This window comes from Saimiri boliviensis, chromosome 7, assembly GCF_048565385.1.
Source record: "Saimiri boliviensis isolate mSaiBol1 chromosome 7, mSaiBol1.pri, whole genome shotgun sequence".
Lineage (NCBI taxonomy): Eukaryota > Metazoa > Chordata > Mammalia > Primates > Cebidae > Saimiri > Saimiri boliviensis.
Genome location: NC_133455.1, coordinates 13,720,308 through 13,741,835, shown reverse-complemented (window position 1 = coordinate 13,741,835; position 21,528 = coordinate 13,720,308). Strand labels below are relative to the sequence as shown.

The following is a 21,528-nucleotide window of genomic DNA, read 5'->3' as shown; positions in this document are numbered from 1 at the left end:
TGAGTGGACTATGGGGTGGACTTCTCATGAATGGTTTAACCTCATCCCCTTGCTGCTGTCTTTGCAATAGTGAGTTCTTGTGAGATCTGGTTGTTTAAAAGTGTATGGCATCGCCCCTTGCTCTCTTGCTCCTGTTCTTACCATGTGATATGTCAGCTCCCCCTTCACCTTCTACCATGATTGTAAGATTCCTGAGGTCACCCAAAATCTGAGCAGATGCCAGCCATGCTTCCTGTACAGCCTGAAGAACTGTGAGCCAGTGAAACCTCTTTTCATTATAAGTTTCTCAGATTCAGGTATTCCTTTACAGCAACACAAGAATGGCCTAACACACCCAGTAGGTAGAGAGAGTAGAATGGATCTATGGAGGAAAGCAGCCATGCCAGGAGAGAGCCCTTCAAAACAGCTTTTTCTGTTTTGAAAATAACAAGTAATGCATTATTATAGGGAAAAAAATCAGAAGAACCTCAGAGAAGAATCTAAGTATAACACAGATTCTTGTCTTCCCAGAATAGTGCATTTCCTTCTATCTTTTTCCCATGTAATCACAGACATAATTTTTTTTTTCAGAAAACTTAGATCATACTGTCTATTAGGTACTTTATTTGTTTACCGTAAGTTAGCAGTGTATCATTTCCCAGCACTTTAGGAAGCCAAGGTGGTAGGATCACTTGAAGTCGGGAGTTCAAGACCAGCCTGACCAACATGGTAAAACCCTGCCTCCACTGAAAATACCAAAATTAGCTGGGTGTGGTGACACTTGCCTGTAATCCCAGCTACTTGGGAGGCTGAAGCAGGAGAATTACTTGAGCCTGGGAGTCAGAGGTTGCGGCGAGCTGAGATCATGCTACTGCACTCCAGCCTGGGTGACAGAGTAAGAATTCATCTCAAAAAAAAAAAATGTGCAATTGACTGTTGGACATGTCAATAAATACCCTCCTCTAATATTCTTTTAAATGATTTTCTAGTATTTCATCCTAAGGATATGTCATCATGAATTTATATAATTCCTTGTTGTTGAACAATTAGGCTTTGCAATGATATTTTTTTCTTTGCTTTTGTAAATAATGTTGCCATGAACACAGCTTCAGCTAAATCTTTGCACACATAAGTGATTATCCCCTTATCATAAATTATTAGAAGGCCAATTGCTGGGTCAATGGGCATGCTCGTCTCTTAAATCTCTTATACATATTGTTCAATTACGCTGCAGGAAGGGTAAAAATTTATATTCCTACCAGTAGTGTGTGAATGTATCTGACCCAAGGAGTTTTTTGATTGATTCTGCCAGACCCTGAAAACCACATTTCTACCGTCTGGCATAACGGCTGGTGTATACAGTAGGCACTCAATCCCTGGTTGCTGTCCCAAACTGAAGTGATTAGGTGTCCTCTTTTTATCTCAAGGAGTGACTACAGAGTTTTCTTTTTCTTGGGTTAAGTTGAGGGGCCTGTGCTCCTTGCAGCCACCACAGCACCTAACACTTTTCCCTGCATGCTCTTCTTTGAGAAAATCTTTTTTTTTTTTTTTTTTTTTTTTGAGATGAAGTCTCGCTCTGTTGCTCAGGCTGGAGTGCAATGTCATGGTCTCAGCTCACTGCAAACTTCACCTCCTGGGTTCAAGCGATTCTCCTACCTCAGCCTCCCAAGTAGCTAGTACAGCACCTGACACTTCCTGCATGCTCTTCTTTGGGAAAATCGTTTCTTCCCCACCCACTCCCCTACCCCCCGCCCACCGCATCCTCTCCTTTGGGAAAATCTTTTTTTCCCACCCGTGATAGAGTCTCACACTGTCGCCCAGGCTGGAGCACAGTGGCATGATCTCAGCTCACTGCAACCTCTACCTCCTGGGTTCAAGCAATTCTCCTGCCTCAGCCTTCCGAGTAGCTGGTACTACAGGCGCATGCCACCACACATGGCTAATTTTTGCATTTTTAGTAGAGATGAGTTTTCACCATGTTGGCCAGACTGGTCTGAAACTCCTGACCTCAAGTGATCCATCTGTCTCAGCCTCCCAAAGTGCTGGGATTACAGGCGTGAGCCATCGCACCCGGCCTGGGAAAATCATTTCTAATTTCACCAGGGAATGCAGAACATCTGGGCAGCAGATCCAAGCCAGAGATCCTCCCGTCTTTCAGTCTGTGACCTCCCAAGAGTGGAGTCTGTCCTTTCCTCTCACTAAAACCAGATACAGAGAAGAGAAAGACAGAAGAAAATGAGACAGATGGAGAGCTCATTAAAACAATCAATTATTTCGGTGCATTTGGACATGACAAAAGTACACCAGGGTGTGTGGGTTTTTAATAAGACCGGTGCCGAGAGAGCAGCCATGGGACCGACAGGCAGAGAATGAGACATTACTTTCTAGAAGGCACCTACTGTGATAATGTTACCTGCCATTTATGCTGTAGCAGAAAATAGACACAGAATCAGAGAACGTTAAATCTGAGATAATGGGTTTTTTAATTGTTTTCAAATTTTGGATGAGCATTTTAATTGAAGTGGTTGGGAGGTTAATATAACTTTTGTATTTGATTATCTGGCAAGAAGAGAGGGAAAAAGAGAAAAGTGGGGGAAATTGAGGTAGTCTTAAAAAAAAAGCTGCTCGTAACATATTGCATGATAAATTCCATTTCTGTACAATTGTTTTCATTATATGTGTCAGAGCAAAATGAGTTCTGTACATAATTGGTACCAAGATCAGAAAAATGCTGACACCCTGAGGTTCTAAGTTAACCCTCTGCAGGCTGAGAGGGAGGAAAATTTTTTATTCTTTCAATAAACTTTCATTAAGAGTTAGAAGGGATCTCATGTTTTGGAGTTGCCCACACAATGTCAGGTGCTTTTCTGTAATTCATTTTCAATCTCACGACAACTCTATGAGAATGTTCTTCTTATTCCTGTTTCAAAGACTGGAGGACTAAGGCTCAGAAGGTTTAAGTGACTTGTGCAAGGTCACATCGCTGGCAAGACAAGGCTGATGTTTTGACCCATACCTGATTGAGTCTGAGGTCAGCATAGCAGAATGAAATCTTACATACCTGGATTCGAATCCCCACTCTTATCATTTGGGAACTCTGTGAGGCTGGGTGCAGTGGCTCACGACTATAATCCTAGCACTTGGAGAGGCTGAGGCCAAAGAATCCCTGGAGCCCAGGAGTCCAAGACCAGCCTGAGAAATGTAGTCAGACCCTGTCTCTACAAAAAAAACATTAACAAATTAACCTGGCATAGTGCTGCATGCCTGTAGTCCCAGCTACTTGGGAGGCCAAGGAGGGAGGGTTGCATGAGCCCAGGAGGTCTAGACTCTGTCAGCCAAGGTGGCACCACTGTACTCCAGCCTGGGGAACAGAACAAGCTTCTGTCTTAAAAGAGAAAAAATGAGCTCTGTGACTTTGAGTTTATTAGCCAATGTCTTTGAGCCTCAATTTTATCTTCTGTAAAATGGTAACAATAATCTTAAAATAATAGATAGCTAATAATAACACTGTTTTCTATTAATAGTTGTTTTTTTTTTCTTTTGGGTATATGCTAAGGTAATTATGAAACACTTACCACGGTTCCTGGGATAGGGCAAGTACTCAATAAACATTAGCTGTTAGTATTAACGGGAACCTGACCCCTATATAAAGCTTCCTACTAGTTTCAAGGTCCTATAGGGAAAAGTTTACCAAGGCATGATCCTCACCTTCAATACAGTTTACAGTCTATTGAGATAATGGACCAAGATTCCCAAATTTCCAGGCAGCTCTAATATAGTAAGTGGACAAAGGGCTGTTGACCAAATATTCCTCCCGTTTCCCAGGATTTCAAATATTATTTTATGCTCTTGTCTAACACACTCACCAGCACCCCCTCTCTCCCTACCCCCACCACGGACCTTAATTCCTTATTCTGGATAACGTGATCCATCTAATCACCCAGAAAAGTATCTGCAATGTTAGTTCATCCTCCACAGGCACTGAGGGTGAAGAAGGGAAGGTGTTGCCCTTGCTAGAAGCCATGGAAAAGTGAAATTGCAAAGTCTTTGGCAAACATGAAAGGTTTTACCTTCCCGTAGTTAGAGAACCTTTGGGAAGCTGCAGGAAGCAGGTGATTTGAGGAACTCTGTTAACTCTTTGGGGACCAATGACCATTTCATACCCAGATACTGACAAGTTTTTTTCCTCTTCCAAAGCATGACTGTAGGCAAAAAGGGCTCAGGGCAGAATTTTTCAGTTTGTTTCTGTCTGTATTGAAGCTCCACTGCCTGCCCAGCAATGGTAGCGGTCATCTGTCAAGTGCTTATCCTGTGTCAAACCCTGCCCCCATCTGTCCCCGGCTAAAGGAACCCCAGACACTAGGAGTCAACCAGGTTGTGGTGAACATGAGACTTGAACCCACTTTGCCTGACCTTGCAACACTGCCTTCCTGCTATCATTGTACCACTCACAACAATGAGGCGAGGATTAAGCCCCATTTCTGGCTCTGTTCTTTCCTCTTAAGGAGTAGTCTAGAATTCTTTCCAGATAACGAAAGTGAAATAGGACTCACCGTCTCTTACTTGAGCTTCTTGGCCTGGTATCTATTAGGCACTCAATAAATGTTTGTTGAATGACTGCTTAATTGGCTACTACAGATACAGCCACAGAAGGTCCAAGATTTTAAATACAAATATTCCAATTTTGAAATTTTTGTTTCACGGTCAAATCATTTTGTATTTTAAAAAAGGGGAAGAGGGGCCTGTAGTCTTCACATTGTAGAGGAAAGGAGACTACTGGGGGATTTTAATGCAAAAGAGATGGCCTTTGACAAATTACTTAACCTTTCTGAGTTTTCATTGATTCACCAGGAAAACTGGGGTGATAGCATCAACCTAAGCCGCTTCCCTTCACACCCTCACACCTGCTTCCTTCAGCATCTCTCTCTCTCTCTCTCTCTCTCTCTCTCTCTCTCTCTCTCTCACACACACACACACACACACACACACACACACACTCAGGGCGGTTCTCTGGACACTTTCGTTTTCCAGCCTGGGAAGCAGGATGAGGTTTATTGTGCAGGAAGAAGGACCAGATGGTGATGGGTCTGGTCCCCCAAAGAAACTGAGGTTGGAGTAGCCTCCTATGGCAAGAGGGAGTGAGGATCAGAAGCTGATGGGAATGCTCATGAAAGTCTTTGAGCTGTGTGAGGCACACGCAGGACAGCCTTGGGGCCCAGGTAGCAAAGTATGTTCCAAAGAAAGAATAGCCTTTCTTCTCACCACTGAATGGGCACGGTGCCGTCCTGGTAGCCCCAAGACCAGAAGCTTTGAGGCACCAGGAGGTAGCTTCCCGGCATGGACATTGGTGTGGTGACAGTGTCACCACTCCAAGTGGCTTCACTGGTTGAAGACTTGTGGAGCCAGAAGAGGACAGGACAGCCTGATGCTGTGAGTGAATGCATCTGCCTCTCAGGCTGCTGGGCACAGGTGAGAGCTGGAGGGAACAGGATGGGAGCTTTCCTTCTTGCATAAGTAGGTTAGGACTTGTGCCCACCCACCCTGGATACGGCATCCATCACTTCTCACCAGCTCCACTCTTACTACCTGCTCTGAGCTGCCATCGTCCCTCACCTGGGTCCTTGCAGGAGCTTCCTAACCGGTCTCCCTACTTCCTCTCTTGCCCTTCACAAACTTTTGTCAACACAGCAGCCACAGAGATTGTTAAACCTAAATCAGATCACATCAATTTCCTGCTCAAGATTCCACATTTCTTTCAGGATCAAAGCCGACTCCTTACGTTGACCACAGGCCCACAGGATCCAACACCCTGGACCTTCTCTGTCCCACCTACAACTGCCCTCCTTCCTCATTCCCTCTGCTGCTGCACACCGGCCTCCTTGTTCTCCCAAACACAGCAGACATGCTCTGCCCCAGGGCCTTTTCACTAGCTGCTCTCTCTTCCCATTGTACTTTTCTCCAAAACATGCAGACGGCTCACTTTCTGCCTTTTTCAGATCTTTGCTCAAATGTTACCTTTTTAGGTAACTTTTCAGGTTACCTTTTCAGGACTTTTCTCTCCCCACCCCCCTGCCCCCCACACAGACTTTTTGTGGAAAACAGGGTCTTGCGATATTGCCCAGGCAAGTCTCGAACTCCTGGGCTCAAGCTCTCTTCCAGCCTCTGACTCCCTAAGAGCTGGGATTACAGGTGTGAGCCACCGCACCTGCCCCAGGGAGACTTCCTGACCATACTTCTCTAAGTTGCGACCTCACTCTACCCCTGCACTCACCATCCCCATTCCGTGCTTCCATTTCCATACAGCTCTCCTCCCCATCTGACGTCCTAGACACAGTTGTTAATTCGTTGCTACCCTACCCCCGCCCGCTGTCAGGTCAGCTCCATGGAGGCAGGGAATATGGACTGTGGTCTGTCTCCTTTCCTGCTACATCTCTAGTGCCTAGAACAGTGCCTGACATATGTTAGACATTCCGTTCAAAAAATATTTGATGAATGACTGATTTAATGGATATAGGCAATATGACCTTTTTAAATGTTTTGTTCATTTATTATTTTGAGGGGAGACAAGGTCTCACTCTGTCACCCAGGCTGGAGTGCAATGGTGCAATCAGGGCCCACTGCAGCCTTGACCTCTCAGAGTCAAGCGATACTCCCACCTTGTCCTCCCAAGTAGCTGGGACCACAGGCATGTGCCACCACACCTGGCTAATTTTTGTAGAGATGAGGTTTTGCCATGATGGCCAGGCTGGTCTCAAACTCCTGGGCCCATATAAGTGGCCCACCTCAGCCTCCTAAAGTGCTAGGATTACATAGCGTGAGCCACCAAACCCACCCGTGACCTTTTTTTTTAAGCATCCACAGGTAAATGAGGCTTGACATGCATGGGTTATGCTCCCTCATAGGGTCATGATGAGCACTGAATGGGCTTTGGTGTATAAAGCATCCAGCACACAGTAGGCACTTTTCTTAGTCTGTTCAGGCTCACAGTTTTGGAGGCTGGCAAGTCCAAATCAGGGCATTGGTAGATTTGGTGTCCAGTGAGGGTCCGCCCGTTTCTGGTGCACAGATGGACAGCCGTCTTCTTGCTGTGTCCTCACATGGCAGAATGGGGCAAGGGGACTTCTCTTAGGCCTCTTTTATAAGGGCTCTAATCCCATTCATGAAGGTCCTGCTCTCCTACGCCAATCACCTCTCAAAAGCTCTGCCTGCTAATACCATCACCTTGGGGGTTAGGATTTCAACATATGCATTTGAGGAAGACACAAATACATCATCCACAGCAGAGCCCTATTGGTGGGAGCTGTCATTATTGTTGCTGTTGTTGTTGTTGCTTTTGATCTTCTTAACTCTAAACCCCTCTGTGTCAGAGGTGGGGCACAGTGGCTCACGCCTGTAACCCCAGCACTTTGGGAGGCCAAGGTAGGAGGATCACTTGAGGCCAGGAATTTGAGACCAGCCTGACCAACATGGTGAAATCCCGTCTCTACCAAAAATAGAAAAATTAGCTGGATGTGGTGGCACATACCTATAATCCCAGCTACTTGGGAGGCTGAGGCAGGAGAATCACTTGAGCCTGGGAGGCGGAGGTTATAGTGAGCTGAGATTGCATCACTGTACTCCAGCCAAGAGGACAATGTGAGGGTCTGTCTCGAAAATAGTAAAAATAAAAAAAAAAAAAAGAAATAAACCTTTCTCTGTCCCTCTCTGATCCTCTCTAATTCCTTGCACTTTATTCTCAACCCCCCTTGCTCCCCACTTTGGGTCTCCCTGGGTCTCCTATCCTCATTCATCAGCTCCTACCGGCTCCTTGATTTTCCTCCCTTCCTGCTGCTCAGGGAAACAATGTAAACCAGCAGGCCCCTGGGACCTCAGCCTGCATCTCCACTGGATCTCCCTGGCTCCCTGGAAAAGCAAATCATCATGAATCACTTCCTCTCTGGACCAAAGACCAAAAGCATCCTCGACAACATGCTCTGCTTCTGGCTCCCGCCAGACCTCTTCAGATGGGACAAGCTTCAAATCAATTCCTATTTCTTCCAGGTGAGAGAGAAGGCTGTTTGGTGACCCAGGAGGCCCCCGTGAGTCTTCTCCAAGAAATCACTTTGACTTCTACTTTTCTGCTTAGATGAGCTGCCAGCTTCTCTGCAAACTCAGCTCTTTCTCCAAATAATTTGCAGAAACGATTCTCCCCAAAGACAAAGGCAGGTCCCTCCCCGGGTGCTGGCATCCTGCAGCAGAGTGACATTCTTTAATTAAAGTAAAAATAATAAAGTAATAATACCAATAATAATAACTAATACTTATAAACACATGCTGGGTGCCAGACTCCAGACGTATAGTAGCTCATTTGACTCTCACTACAACTTTTTGCAATACAGAATATTTCCCACTTGGTCGATGAAGAAAATGAGACACAGAAAATTGGAGTAACTTGCCTGAGGTCACATAGCTAGTGAGTGAGAGAAGCTAAGACTTCAACTCAGGCAGTCTGGCTTCAGTTATTTTGACCTGATACTATGTGGCCAGACACTGTGCTGGGTGCTAGGAATATAGGAAGGGACAACGGAGGACACAGTCTCTGCCCTCAAAGACTTTATGGTCTGTGGTAGGTCAGGGAGAGAGGCATTAATTAAATGCACAAATAAATCTATAGCTACAGGTTGTAATGATGCCAGGAAGGGAAGAGTGTAGGGGATTCTCTTTGGATAAGAATATTCCTCTTAGAAAAAGAAGAACTTATTTGGAATTTCTCTTCAGGAGAACCCAGTGATAGGTTTTAGACCCTAGAAGCCTGGGCTTAGATAAGCCCAGTGGCTATTGATTCTTGAGTATCCACCGGGTACTAAATGGCATGATTTATGCCCAACCTCTCCATCATTACAAAGCAGTCATCACTCTTTGTCCCTTCTCATAGATGGAAAACTGAGACTCTGAAAGATTGAAGGACTTACTCAAGGTCTTCTGCCAGAGATAGAGAGAGCCAGGACTGGACCCGGTGAAGTCCAATTCTTTCTACCATATTCGAGATCAGATTTCTCATCCTCAGCATTTACTGAGGAGGTAGGCCAGATAACTCTTTGTAGGGAGTGGTGGGGCTGTCCTGGACACTGCAGGATGCTGAGGAGCATCCTTGACTGATATGGTTTGGCCATGTCCCCGCCCAAATCTCATCTTGAATCGTGGCTCCCATAATTCCCATGGGTTGTGGGAGGGACCCAGTGGGAGGTAATTGAATCATGGGGATAGCCAGTCTTTTCCATGCTGTTATTGTGATAGTGAATAAGACTCACGAGATCTGATGGTTTTATAAAGGGGAGTTCCCCTACACATGCTCTCTTGCCTGCTGCCCTGTAAGGCATGTCTTGCTTCCCCTTCATCTTCCACCATGATTGTGAGACCTCCCTAGCCATGTGGAACTGTGAGTTAATTAAACCTCTTCCCTTTATAAAATACCCAGTTTCAGATAAGTCTTTATTAGCCATGTGAGAACAGACTGATACACTGACCTCCACTCACTAAATGCCAGCAGCACCCACTCCTCTTGTGACAACCAAGCAGGTCTCTGCCTAGCATCCCCTTAAGGGTAAAGGGAAATCACACCTATTTGAAAACCACTGCTATAGATGCCAGCTAGCCTCCAGACTGTTTCTTATCTATCTTTGAGTACCTGGTACCCAGCACTGGTATCTCAACTAAAGTTTGTTTAGTAATGGAATGGAAGAAAGGAGGGACGAAAAGAAAAGCTACAGGAAAAGAAAAGGGAGAAGGGGAAGGAAGAAGGTCTAAGTTCCCCCAGTATGTATATTACAGAAAGCTTATAGATAAATCAACCAAAATGGATTTCGTAATCCAAATTCTATTCGAACTACCCAGGGTAGAAATCAGGGCTTCAGGGAATCTTGTGATAAATTCTCACATTCAATGAGCAGTCTTTCTGATATGAACACATACATCTGCACGTCTGCATGTGCACACACAAATGAAAATGCCTATGGGGCCGGGCACCATGGCTCACGCTTGTAATCCCAGCACTTTGGGAGGCCAAGGTAGGTGGATCACGTGAGATCAGGAGTTCCAGACCAGCTTGGCCAACATGGTGAAACCGCGTCTCTACTAAAAATACAAAAATTATCCAGGTGTTGTGGCACATGTCTGTAATCTCAGCTACTTGGGAGACAGTAGAATCATTTTGTTTGAACCTGGGAGGCAGACGTTACAGTGAGCCAAGACTGTGCCACTGCACTCCACCCTGGGCAACAGAGCAAGACTCCATTGCAAAAACAACAACAACAACAAACAAGTGAATGAATAAACAAAAACAAAAATGCCCTGTGGGTCTGACATTTCCACATTAATTTACATTGAGACCACTCCCCAAAGTGGGGTGAACCAAGACATCCTTGTTCCCCTCCCCACAGGAATTCAATTACCCATTTGAAACACCTCAGGGGTCCCTACAAGCTTCTTCATGAAACAATATTTATCAGCGATGGTTATTATTACCAAGAGGACCCCCGCTGGCCCAGGATCTGCTCCTCCACCACCAAGGAGTTCTTCCATTTCCAGCTCTGCAGGGTGTGGCCAAGAATACCACAATCTCTTCAGCTCAGAATCTCTACCGGACTGGAAGACAGCTTTTCTGTGTGTACATTTCAATCAACAGAAGCACTGGCATTTCCAAAGCAGATGTTTCCTGTCACTGCTTACTGTGTCCTGAGCAGGTGGCCATGTTAAAGCTGTATTCCTGGACAAGTCTTTCAATCAAGGCTTTCCTTCCTGGATATGAGTGATGGACGACAGGAAAGGGAGTTCTGCTGTCAAATCCAGGCAGGAGAAAACTGTGCAATCTACCGTCTTCCACATGCTTCCCAATGCAACCAAGATATGTTCTTCTTGCACTGGGCACCTGGTTAGCTTCGCAACATGGCATGTGAGAATCACAGACATGAACTGAAATCCTACCTGCAACATTTGCTACTTGAGTAATTTTTGGAAGAGCTATTGTAGTTCTCTGAGTCAGTGTCCTCATTCATAAAACAGAGTTACTCATATTACCTACCTCACGGGGTGGCTGGGAAAAATAATTAAATCACTCAAAGCACATAAAATCCTTTTAGCACAAGGCTTCACACCCAGTAAGTTCTCAATAAATGATCACTCTTGTTTTGACAACAATCTCACATCAAGGGCACAATCTGGTTGCCCCAGGAGATCCAGACTTGAATAAAATTCTCACAAAGCTTCAGTCTAGCTGGGAGATGGAACTTGGCACAGGAGATACTGTCTCTCCCCAGCTGTGCAGCCTGGCATGTGTAATCTCACCTCTCAGAGGCTCTCATCACCTGGGAAACAGTGAGAGCGATTCCTGATTTAAACTTTTGGAAGGACTTTGGTACGTGGTCCATAGCACAGAGGAACTCAGGACATGTAGCTAGAGGTACTGTTGACCAGTTCCAGGCATCGTAGTTGGAGATGATTCTTTTTAAAGTGAATTGGAATCTTGGGGAAAGCAGCATGCCTGGGGAGGTCATCATCATGGTGATTTGATCTGTGATGTGAGGAAGGGACTTGCCTACTTTAAATCACAACTTGACTTGAAGGGTGTGGGGCTGTGAAAAAAATAACTGAGATTTGTTTCTGCCAAGCTATTTCCCATGACAACATTGGAGGGAATTTCTTTTTCTTTTCTTCATTTTTTTCAGAAAGGGTTTCACTTCCACAGCCCAGGCAGGTTGGAATGGGCACGATCTTGGCTCACTACAACCTCTGCCTCTCAAGCTCAAGTGATTCTCTAGTGACAGCCTCCCAAGTAGCTGGGACTATAGGCACATACCACCGCACCTGGCTGATTTTTGCAGAGACAGGGTTTCACCACGTTGGCCAGGCTGGTCCTAAACTCCTGAGCTCAAGTGATCCACCTGCCTCAGCCTACCCAAGTACTGGGATTACAGGCGTGAGCAACCATGCCTGGCCTTGGAGGGAATTTCTATGCATGAAGGACAATGTCAACTAGTCTCACTTCCTCTGTTATCTGGAGTTTGAGCTCTGTGTCTTCAGTAGGAATGGACAGGAAGTTCCTGGCTCAGAATGATATCAGGGGGTTTCCAGTGCTTTTCCAAGAACAGAGATGGTAGATAAGTATGATAATGGTGGGAAAATCCTTCAGTTTTCTAAGGAAGGCTCATGTTTAAGGCAGAAGATTTGAAACAAAACATTTATATTTTGGTCCCGCCAGTCATAATTCTTGTGACTCTGAGGTATCTCTTAATCTTTCTGAACCACCATGTGATGGAACACTGGGTTGTTCCACAGATCGTTTCTCCCCTTCCTACCATGCACTGAACGTTTTCCAGAGGTAACTACACACCCTCAGCATCTTCAGCTCTGTTGTTTTCAGTGGGATTGCTCTCACCCCCAGCTCTGGAGCAGGTCCAGATTGGCTTAAGCCAGTAAGTGCATACTATCCCTTGTCCACTGTGGTTTGGTTGAAGGATGGGCATCTGACCTGGTTCACACTAATGTGACACGTAAGAAGGTTTTCTGAGGTTTCTGGGACAGACGAGTGCTCCATCTTTCAAAAGACCTACCAGAAGCATCTGCTTGCTTTTTGTGGTGTGATGTAAGACTTATGAGGAGGCCAGAAATATCGCACTATGGAAGAGTCAACCAGAAGAGGATGCTAACAAGGCAACTGCGAGAATCATCCAGGAACAAAGCCAGAGCCTTAATGGTAGCACGAACCCCTGGATCAAACCATTCCTGAATCAGAATATTACAGGGCAATTCAGTTATGTGAGCCAACAAGCTTCTCATTGACCCCTCTCCCCATTTCTTTTTTCCTTACTAGTTTAGGTTGGATTTTTCTGTTGCTTGCAACCAAAATATTCCTAACGAGTACACTGTTTTCTCTGCCCTCTCCAAAATTCTGGAAGAATGAAACAAGATAATAAGGAATGGGAAAAATACACTGTTTTGCCTTGGGCAGGCCTATGCAAACCTACCCCAAAGTCTGAGGAAGCTGAGAAGCTGAAGAAAGAGGCTGACAAATCCAGTTTCTTAGGAAGAAATATTTAATAGGAGATTAGGAACAGAAGCCATGCCTGTGTCTTGAGTGGTGACGAGACAAGATGGTGGATCCCTGCAGCACCATTAACCTCCAGACCTAGAGAGTATATACCCTAGGGGAGATGTACACATGTTTCACAGAGAACAGGTAAGAAATTGTCCTGAGGGCCGGGCACGGTGGCTCACGCCTGTAATCCCAGCACTTTGGGAGGCCAAAGCGGGCAGATCACAAGGTCAAGAGATCGAGATCATCCTGACCAACATGGCAAACCCCCATCTCTACTAAAAACACAAAAATTAGCTGGACGTGGTGGCACATGCCTATAGTTGCAGCTACTTGGGAGGCAGAGGCAGGAGAATCACTTGAACCTGGGAGGCAGAAGTTGCAGTGAGCCGAGATCATGCCTCTGCACTTCAGTCTAGGCAACAGAGTGAGACGCCATCTCGGAAAAAAAAAAAGAAAAAGAGGGAGGGAGGGAGGGAGGGAGGGAGGAAGGAAGGAAGGAAGGAAGGAAGGAAGGAAGGAAGGAAGGAAGGAAGGAAGGAAGGAAGGAAGGGAAGGAAGGGAAAGAAAGGAAAGAAATAGCCTTAAGGGCAGGATTTATAGTAAGTACAGTACTCTTACACAAGGAACAACAGATACACTGGAAATCTCAGAGGCCTTCCTGGAACGGGTTAATCAGAAGCTAACATGGCAGATCAGCACTCAAGATGGAGTTGACTTAACCTCCACAGATACGTAAACTGTAAAGCACAGTACCAATTAGATATGAGGATTATCAGAACAATTATTATCACCGCCTCAAAGACTTCCTAGCTCAGAATAATCCAATTTGTAGTGTGTAATATTTCCTTCCATTCCTCTGAAATGTATCAGTTTCATTATGTGGAAACTATTAGATCATTCATTGATAATGATGCTTAATGAAGCTAACAGTATTATTCTCCTGTAAACAGAAATGTATATAATTAATAACTCTCCTAAGGCTTTGGGTATTCACTGGTACTAATTACATTCCAGCCGTCATCAGTATGAGTCCAATCAGAGTAGACTGAGTGAAAACAAACACCCAATCCTCAAGGAGAGAAATACAAGGTCTCAGCATGTGCATTGACTGTCAGTTGGCCACACCTACGTGGAGAAGAGAGCACTAGTCTGTGTTCCAGCTTTGCCACTGAGTCTGTTTGTGACCTTGGACATGTCACTTAACTGCTGCATGCCTCAGTTTCCCCATCTATAAAATGAGAAGGATAGACTTGCCAAATTCTTAATTTTTGGTGAATGCCTGTGAGAATCTGTGGAAAACTCTGCATCTTTTCCAGAGAGGTCCACTTTGATAGATACATAGAAATAGATATAGATATAGATATAGATATAGATATAGATATAGATATAGATGTAGATGTAGATATAGATAGATTTTTTGAGACGAAGTCTCGCTCTGTGCCCCAGGCTGGAATGCAGTGGCACAATCTCAGTTCACTACAATCTGCCTCCCAGGTTCAAGCAATTCTCCTGCTTCATCCTCCTGAGGACATGGGATTACAAACACCCACCACCACTCCCAGCTAATTTTTGTATTTTTAGTAGAGATGGGATTTTACCATGTTGGCCAGGCTGGTCTCGAACTCCTGACTTCAAGCGATCCACCCACCTCAACCTCTAAAAGTGCTGGGCTTACCTGTGAGCCCATTATTTTATATTTTGAGTAATTTACATACAATCACAAGAGGCCCATGGAAACCCTCATTTGCTTTTTTTTTTTTTTTTAAATTAAGCCAAACCAACAAGTAAGAAATTAGTGCCCCTAATTCCATGATTCCCCCAGAAGTAGCAGAGTCATAACGATAACTGAGTTCCAGAATGTCTTTTTAACTAAATGGTAGAAACTCTTTGAGCTTGGGCATTGGTGGGGAGGAGCTTGAAAGCAAAGGGGCAGTGAGGAGGTTGTTAGAATCACCCCAGTGGCTCAGACAAGGATGAAAGGAGATGTGTTGGAGAGATAGCCAGAACACAGAACTGGGTATGAGTAGATTTAGGGAAGGAGTCCCAGAATTCTATAACATTTAGGATTAGTTTCAGCTGTGAGGAACAAGAAACCCAATTCTAATGACTTAAACAGCAAGAAGAACTTGTTTTTCCTCAGGTGAAAGTCATCTGAAGGTAGTCCAAGCCTTTTGGAAGTTCTTCAAAACTTGGTTCTATCTCTTCAACCACTCTGCCATATTCATTCTAACCTCAGGGTCCAAAGTAGCTGCAGGAGTTCCAGCCATCACACCTATGTTTCGGGGTATAAGAAAGAGAAAAAGAGGACGTGCAAAATGGAGCCCCTTTAGAGAGCTATCTTAAAAGCAAAGCTTCCACTTACATCTCATCAGCTAGAACTCAGTCACTTTCAGCTGTGGGACTGTCTGGGAAATGTAGAAACATAGTGTTTTGCTAGGCATATTGCCCAAGATTCTATTACTAAGGTAGAAGGAAGAAGCAATTAACAGTTTCTGCTACAGTTTACATTTAAAAGAAATACAGTGTGGAGGGGACAGTGAAGGAGAGTCAGGTTTGGGGAGGAAGATCAACAGTTCAGATTGGTACATTCCGGGTTTGAGCGCTAGGAAATAACCTAGAGACAGCTGAATATACATCTATGAAACCTGGAATAAAGGCATGAGCCAGAGCTAAAGATGTGAGAGCCACCAAGATACAGAGGACACATGGAACCCTGGAAATTTTCTTCACAAGAATGATCTCAAAAGACAAACCTGACCATCGCAAGCCTCTTTGTCATTTTTAAAACAGTTCAAGGTCTTCTCACAGCTCTCAAGATAAAGATGAAAATCATTAATGTGAACTACACTGCTTTTTGCTATTTTGACCCCAGATTACCCACTTTCTCTAAACTTACTATCACCTTTGCCCATCTTGCCTCAAGGCCTTGGCAGGTGCTGGCCAATCTCCCCTCTCCATCTCCGCCTCCAGCTCCGCATTCAGCAAGACGATCTCTGTTGGCCTTTAAAAGGTTTACAGTGTTGGAAAATTGGAATCTTCACCCCAATTTTATAGATGGGCTTGACATCAGCTCAAAGAGTAAAGGCACTTCTCTAAGGTTACACAACCGTAGTAAGAGACAGAGTAGAAATCAAAGCCCACGTCTTCTAGCAGCCCATACCTTCTCTCCACTCCGCACAGCAGGCTGCTACTTTTGGGTAGCTCTCCGTGCCCCCACCAGAAAGAACAGACAGGAAGAGAGAGGGAAAAAAAAAGTCCCCGACACTCAGAGTTGACTCCACAGAAGGGCTGATTCAATCAGTCTAGACAAAAGCCTGGCCTGTTTCTCCTTTCTTCCCTCCCTCCCACCTCTTCTCCCCAATTCCCAGAGGAACTTGATTAAGCCATTAGGTTTAACCTCTCTTTAACTTCCTGATTAGTTACATTTATAAACTCCGTTTGTTTTTGCCTTCTCATCAAGCCAAACCAACACCCCCGGAAAAAAAAAAAAAAAAAAAAAAGGCCAATTTTCAGTGACACTGATTTACTGCAATTTCTGAAAATCAGACCGAACCGAGGAGAAACATGACTAGAATTTCAATTCCCCCTTTTCACATTGCAGGTATCTTTGCGAATGGAAGAGAAGCTTTAACAGAGAGAGAGAAAACTCAGTGATGGCAGGATCCCAAATCTGGCCAAAGGGGCAAAATACCAAGTCTGTTAATGAAGCAGATTAATAAATTCTGTCATTTCCATCTCCTAGTTGAGTAACAAAGCTACGAAGTACAACAACAACAAAAAGTAAAGCTGAAGCTAAGGGATTCTGTTTTATAAAGTGAAATACTCAAGATGGTTCCTTGCTTCCATTTTCTCCCTGTAGTCTGTGATGTGGAATATTTAAACTTTTAAATAATTTTATTTTAACAAGACTAACACGTGTACATAGTGAGAAGCAATGTACATGTATTTTTTTTTTCTGGGGGTGTTGGTTTGGCTTGATGAGAAAGCAAAAACAAATGGAGTTGATAAATGTAACTGGTCAGGAAGTTAAAGGGAGATTAAACCTAATGAATTAATGAAGTTCCTCTAGGAAGTGGGGATGAAAGGTGGGAGGGAGGGAAAAGAACGAGTAATGGGGCAGGCTTTTGTCTAGACTGATTGAAATTTTGTTGCAAAATGTCAGCAATCTCATGTAGGTTCCCAGGCAACATCAGCCCCTAGTCTTGCTCCGCAGAGGCAACCACATTCAGTATTTTAGGCTGCCTTTTCTGGTATTCTTTCCCATATTTTAAGTAACACACTGATACTATTATTTATTGAGTTATCAATTGTAAGCATCATCTATTATATTTTCTATTTTTCTATGGAAGAAAAATTTTAATTCTTTTACATCATGACCCCTCAGCCACATAATGTAACTCTTTCTCTCTCTTTCTCTCCCCTACCCCCAATTCTTCCTCATATCTCAATTTTTGTTTAAACTAGTGTTTCATGTTATTATTAGAATTATGTAAGTAATGTTAATTCCTTAGTATTGTACTAGGATTACATGTCTTCTTGTCTTTCGTTTGCTTGTTTTTCCTAGAGAAAATAATGCCTCAAAACCACAATGAGATACCATCTCACACCAGTCAGAATGGCTAGCATTGAAAATAACAGATGTTGATGAGGTTGCAGAGAAAAGAGAAGACTAACACACTGGATTGGCAAGCTATGATAATTTCAACTTGTAATTATCCCTGGAAGAAGGACAGCCTGATGTCCTTGCATTTGTAACTGAAATTATTAATTTCTCACCAACGTAGCTATTATTACTATTTTTAGCCTTCCTTTCAACCAGACAAACCTATCTCCATTCCAGCTGAATATGGAAACCAATCTTCTAACAGTGTACAATCTGCAAGACACAGCTTCTACACCTGCACATCTCAAATTACCTGTTATGAAAGACTAATTTTTTCCCATCCTTCATAAGCCAATGCTTGTGGTCTAAACCATGTTCAACAAGATGAGTCTGCTCATCACACACTTGGATGTTGTACAAATATTGAACTTCTCTAAAAGTTTTCAAATGCCTACCATCAATTATTCTTCTCCTTTCATCCTGGAAAACCACAAATGGTTCATGAACCAGCATGGCCCCTATCAGTGTCAGCTGTCATTCATGGATGGAGTGGCTGTCCATCATGTGTTCATGCTTTCTAGCATCTATTCCGTCCCCTCCCAACTTATGCTTCCTAACAGCCCTCAACTCCCATCTGAGAACTCATGTAACTCTGGGAAAGATGGCACCATCCCTGAATACAGGCATGGGACATGTGACCCAAAAGAAACCAATCAATGGGTTTCATCCCTCTGGCCTCAGTGATTGGTTTTGGGGTTGACATGTGACCCAAAATGGTCCAGTTGGAGTGAATTTCAAAACAATTCCTTGGAATATTGGAGACAAGATGCTCTCTTCCCCTGGCTTTGTGGTGTCTGGTTATGAGATCTCAGCAGCTAATTTTTCTACCATGATACAAATCTCCCCCAGAGGACAAGGACACAGAGGATAAGAGATCTGAAAAGATGGCAGAGAAATGAAGCCACAGCCCACATCACATCAGTGCTACAACCCACCTTACCTCTGAACACTTCTCTGTCTTTTTGTTGTTGGTAAGCCAGCTTGAGTTGGATTTTCTGTCAATAGCAACTGAAAACTTCCTTTTTTATTACTTGTCTGCATATATTTCTTCAACAAGCACCTATTAAGTGCCTGCTTTGTACCAAGTACTGTGTTAGGTGTGGAAATAATGCTTCCCACAAAAGATACTATAAAATGAGTCAGAGGAGGAATGAGTGGTTAACAGAGCTGGAGGCGTTTACAAATGTCAACTGGCTCACTTTAAGAGAGTCCTATGTAGTTTTAAGGTAATATTTGAAGCATAGATATTTCCTATTTATTTGCAAATTATTAACTTTGCAAGTACAAAAAAAAATACAGTGATTTTAAGGTTATCCCTGGAAGAAGGACAACCCGACTTCCTTGCATTATAATATCTGCTAAAGTCATAATCTTTACTATTTTTACATACTACCTGTTCATTTTTATTTAATATGATTAAATTGATTCACTTACAGAACTTACATAGATGTATTTCGAGATAAAATTTGTATAATACCACTTAAATGGAAACCTAGTACCACTTTACGTGAATAGAAGGCGATCAAAATAAGTACAATGCAATTCTTTTTTGGCAGAGCTAGCTGAGGTTTTATTTTGGGCACACAAAAAAGCAATTGAATTGTCATCCAGCAGAAGGAGCAGATCAAGACCCTCAACAAGAAGTTTGCCTCCTTCATCGACAAAGTACAGTTCCTGGAGCAGCAGAACAAGACGCTGGAGACCGAGTGGAGCCTCCTGCAGCAGCAGGAGATGGCTCAGAGCAACATGGACAACCCGTTCGAGAGCTACATCAACAACCTTAGGCAGCAGCTGGAGACTCTGGGCCAGGAGAAGCTGAAGCTGGAGGCAGAGGCGGAGGGTGGCAACATGCAGGGGCTGGTGGAGGACGTCAAGAACAAGTATGTGGATGAGAGCAATAAGCGTCCAGAGATGGAGAAGGAATTTGTCCTCATCAAGAAGGTTGTAGATGACGCTTATATGAATGAGGTGGAGCTGGAGTCTCTCCTGGAAGGCCTGACTGACGAGATCCACTTCCTCAAGCAGCTGCAGGAAGAGGCGGTCCCGGAGCTGCAATCTTAGATCTTGGACACATCTGTGATGCTGTCCATGGACAATAGCTGCTCACCCGACATGGACAGCATCATCGCTGAGGTCAAGGCGTAGTAAGAGATCACGAACTGCAGCCGGGCTGAGGCTGAGAGCATGGACCAGATGAAGTATGAGGAGCTGCAGACACTGGCTGGGAAGCATGAGGATGACGTTCGGCATGCAGAGACTGGGATCTCCGAGATGAACCAGAACATCAGTCGGCTCCAGGCTGAGATTGAGGGCCTCACAGGCTAGAGGGCTTCCTTGGAAGCCACCATCGCAGACGCTGAGCAGCGTGGGGAGCTGGCCATTAAGGATGCCAACACCAAGCTGTCTGAGCTAGAGGCTGCCCTGCAGCGGGCCAAGCAGGACGCGGCGCGGCAGCTGCGTGAGTACCGGGAGCTGATGAACGTCGAGTACCGTGAAATTGTAGAATGTCACTAAATACTGAGCATGGTGACCTGACAAATGCCCTGACCCTGTGGACAGCTCTGTCTTGTGCCAGAAGGGAAATCAGCAAGTGTCCAAAAGGTGTTAAAGACATGTTAGCAGCCCAACTGAGACTTTCTCCTTGTTATGTTTGGAGGGATTAAAAGAAAATGGGAAAAGGGGATCAATTTCTCACCAAGTATTTCATTGTTATTTAATGCTGCCTTTGCGTGCAACCACAAATTATCTCCTTTGCACAAAATGTACTACCCTTACCACTCTTTGAGAAACACTATTTTAACCAAATCTCAATTGATAGCTGAGCAAATCGAAGCCTGGAGAGGTAATGGGATTCTCCTAAGGCTTCCTGATTTCCAGCCTGCTCAACTCCCCCATATTCAATAATATTTTATTACTTTCATTGGATTTATTTTGTGATTACCTTCTAATTAAGGCGAGTAACTCTGGTTTTTATAATTTATGGTAATGATACCAAGTTTCCTTTTTAAATAAGCTTTGGTTGCTTTTAAACCATCCCATTGTTGAGACCAACTTGAAATAAGGCCCTTAGCGATGCCAACGGCCCTGTGATTCCCACCACTGATACAGGAGAGGTAAAGAAGGGCAGGGTCCCTGGCAAAGGCTTCACCCTTGGGCCTGTGCCCATGGACCTAGGTGAGGGCAAGCACTCCTGTTTTCACCCCCGAATGTTGCATTTTCCAAGACCACTCTGTACTGCCACACCCCCCATCCTGTGCCTATAAAAACCCCGAGACCGCAGCAGGCACAGACACAAACAGCTGGACGTCAAGAGCAACACACGGGCAGACAGCGGTAGACGCCGGCAGGCCATCTACGTCAGGACAACATGGAATTCAGTTGGAGGCGGTCGGAGGACAGTCCAGCTGCTGCGTGTCCCAACTCCAGAGGAAGACCACTTTCCATCTATCCCCTTCTGGCTCCCCATCCGTCTGCTGAGAGCTGCCTTCACTCAATAAAACCTTGCACCCATCATCCAAGCCCACCTGTGATCTGATTTTTCCAGCACACGGGGGCAAGAACCCAGGATACAGAAAGCCCTCTGTCCTTGTGATAAGGCAGAGTCTAATTGAGCTGATTAACATAAGCCACCTGTGGGCGGCTAAGCTAAAAGAGGACACTGTAGCGTATGCCCACTGGGGCTTCGGGAGCTATAAACACTCCACCCTAGATGCTGCTGTGGGGTGGGAGCCCATGCTCCCCACAACCCACCCGTCTGCATGCTCCCTCTAGGGGTTTAAGCTGTGGGACACGCCAGAATCGAGCCACACCCCCA

General features: G+C 44.6%; 1 pseudogene; it reads left to right on the top strand.

The window, feature by feature from the left end:
- Positions 1 to 5,316: 5,316 nt before the first annotated feature.
- Positions 5,317 to 21,211, top strand: LOC101052490 (keratin, type II cytoskeletal 8-like; annotated as a pseudogene).
- The last annotated feature ends 317 nt before the right edge of the window (positions 21,212 to 21,528 follow it).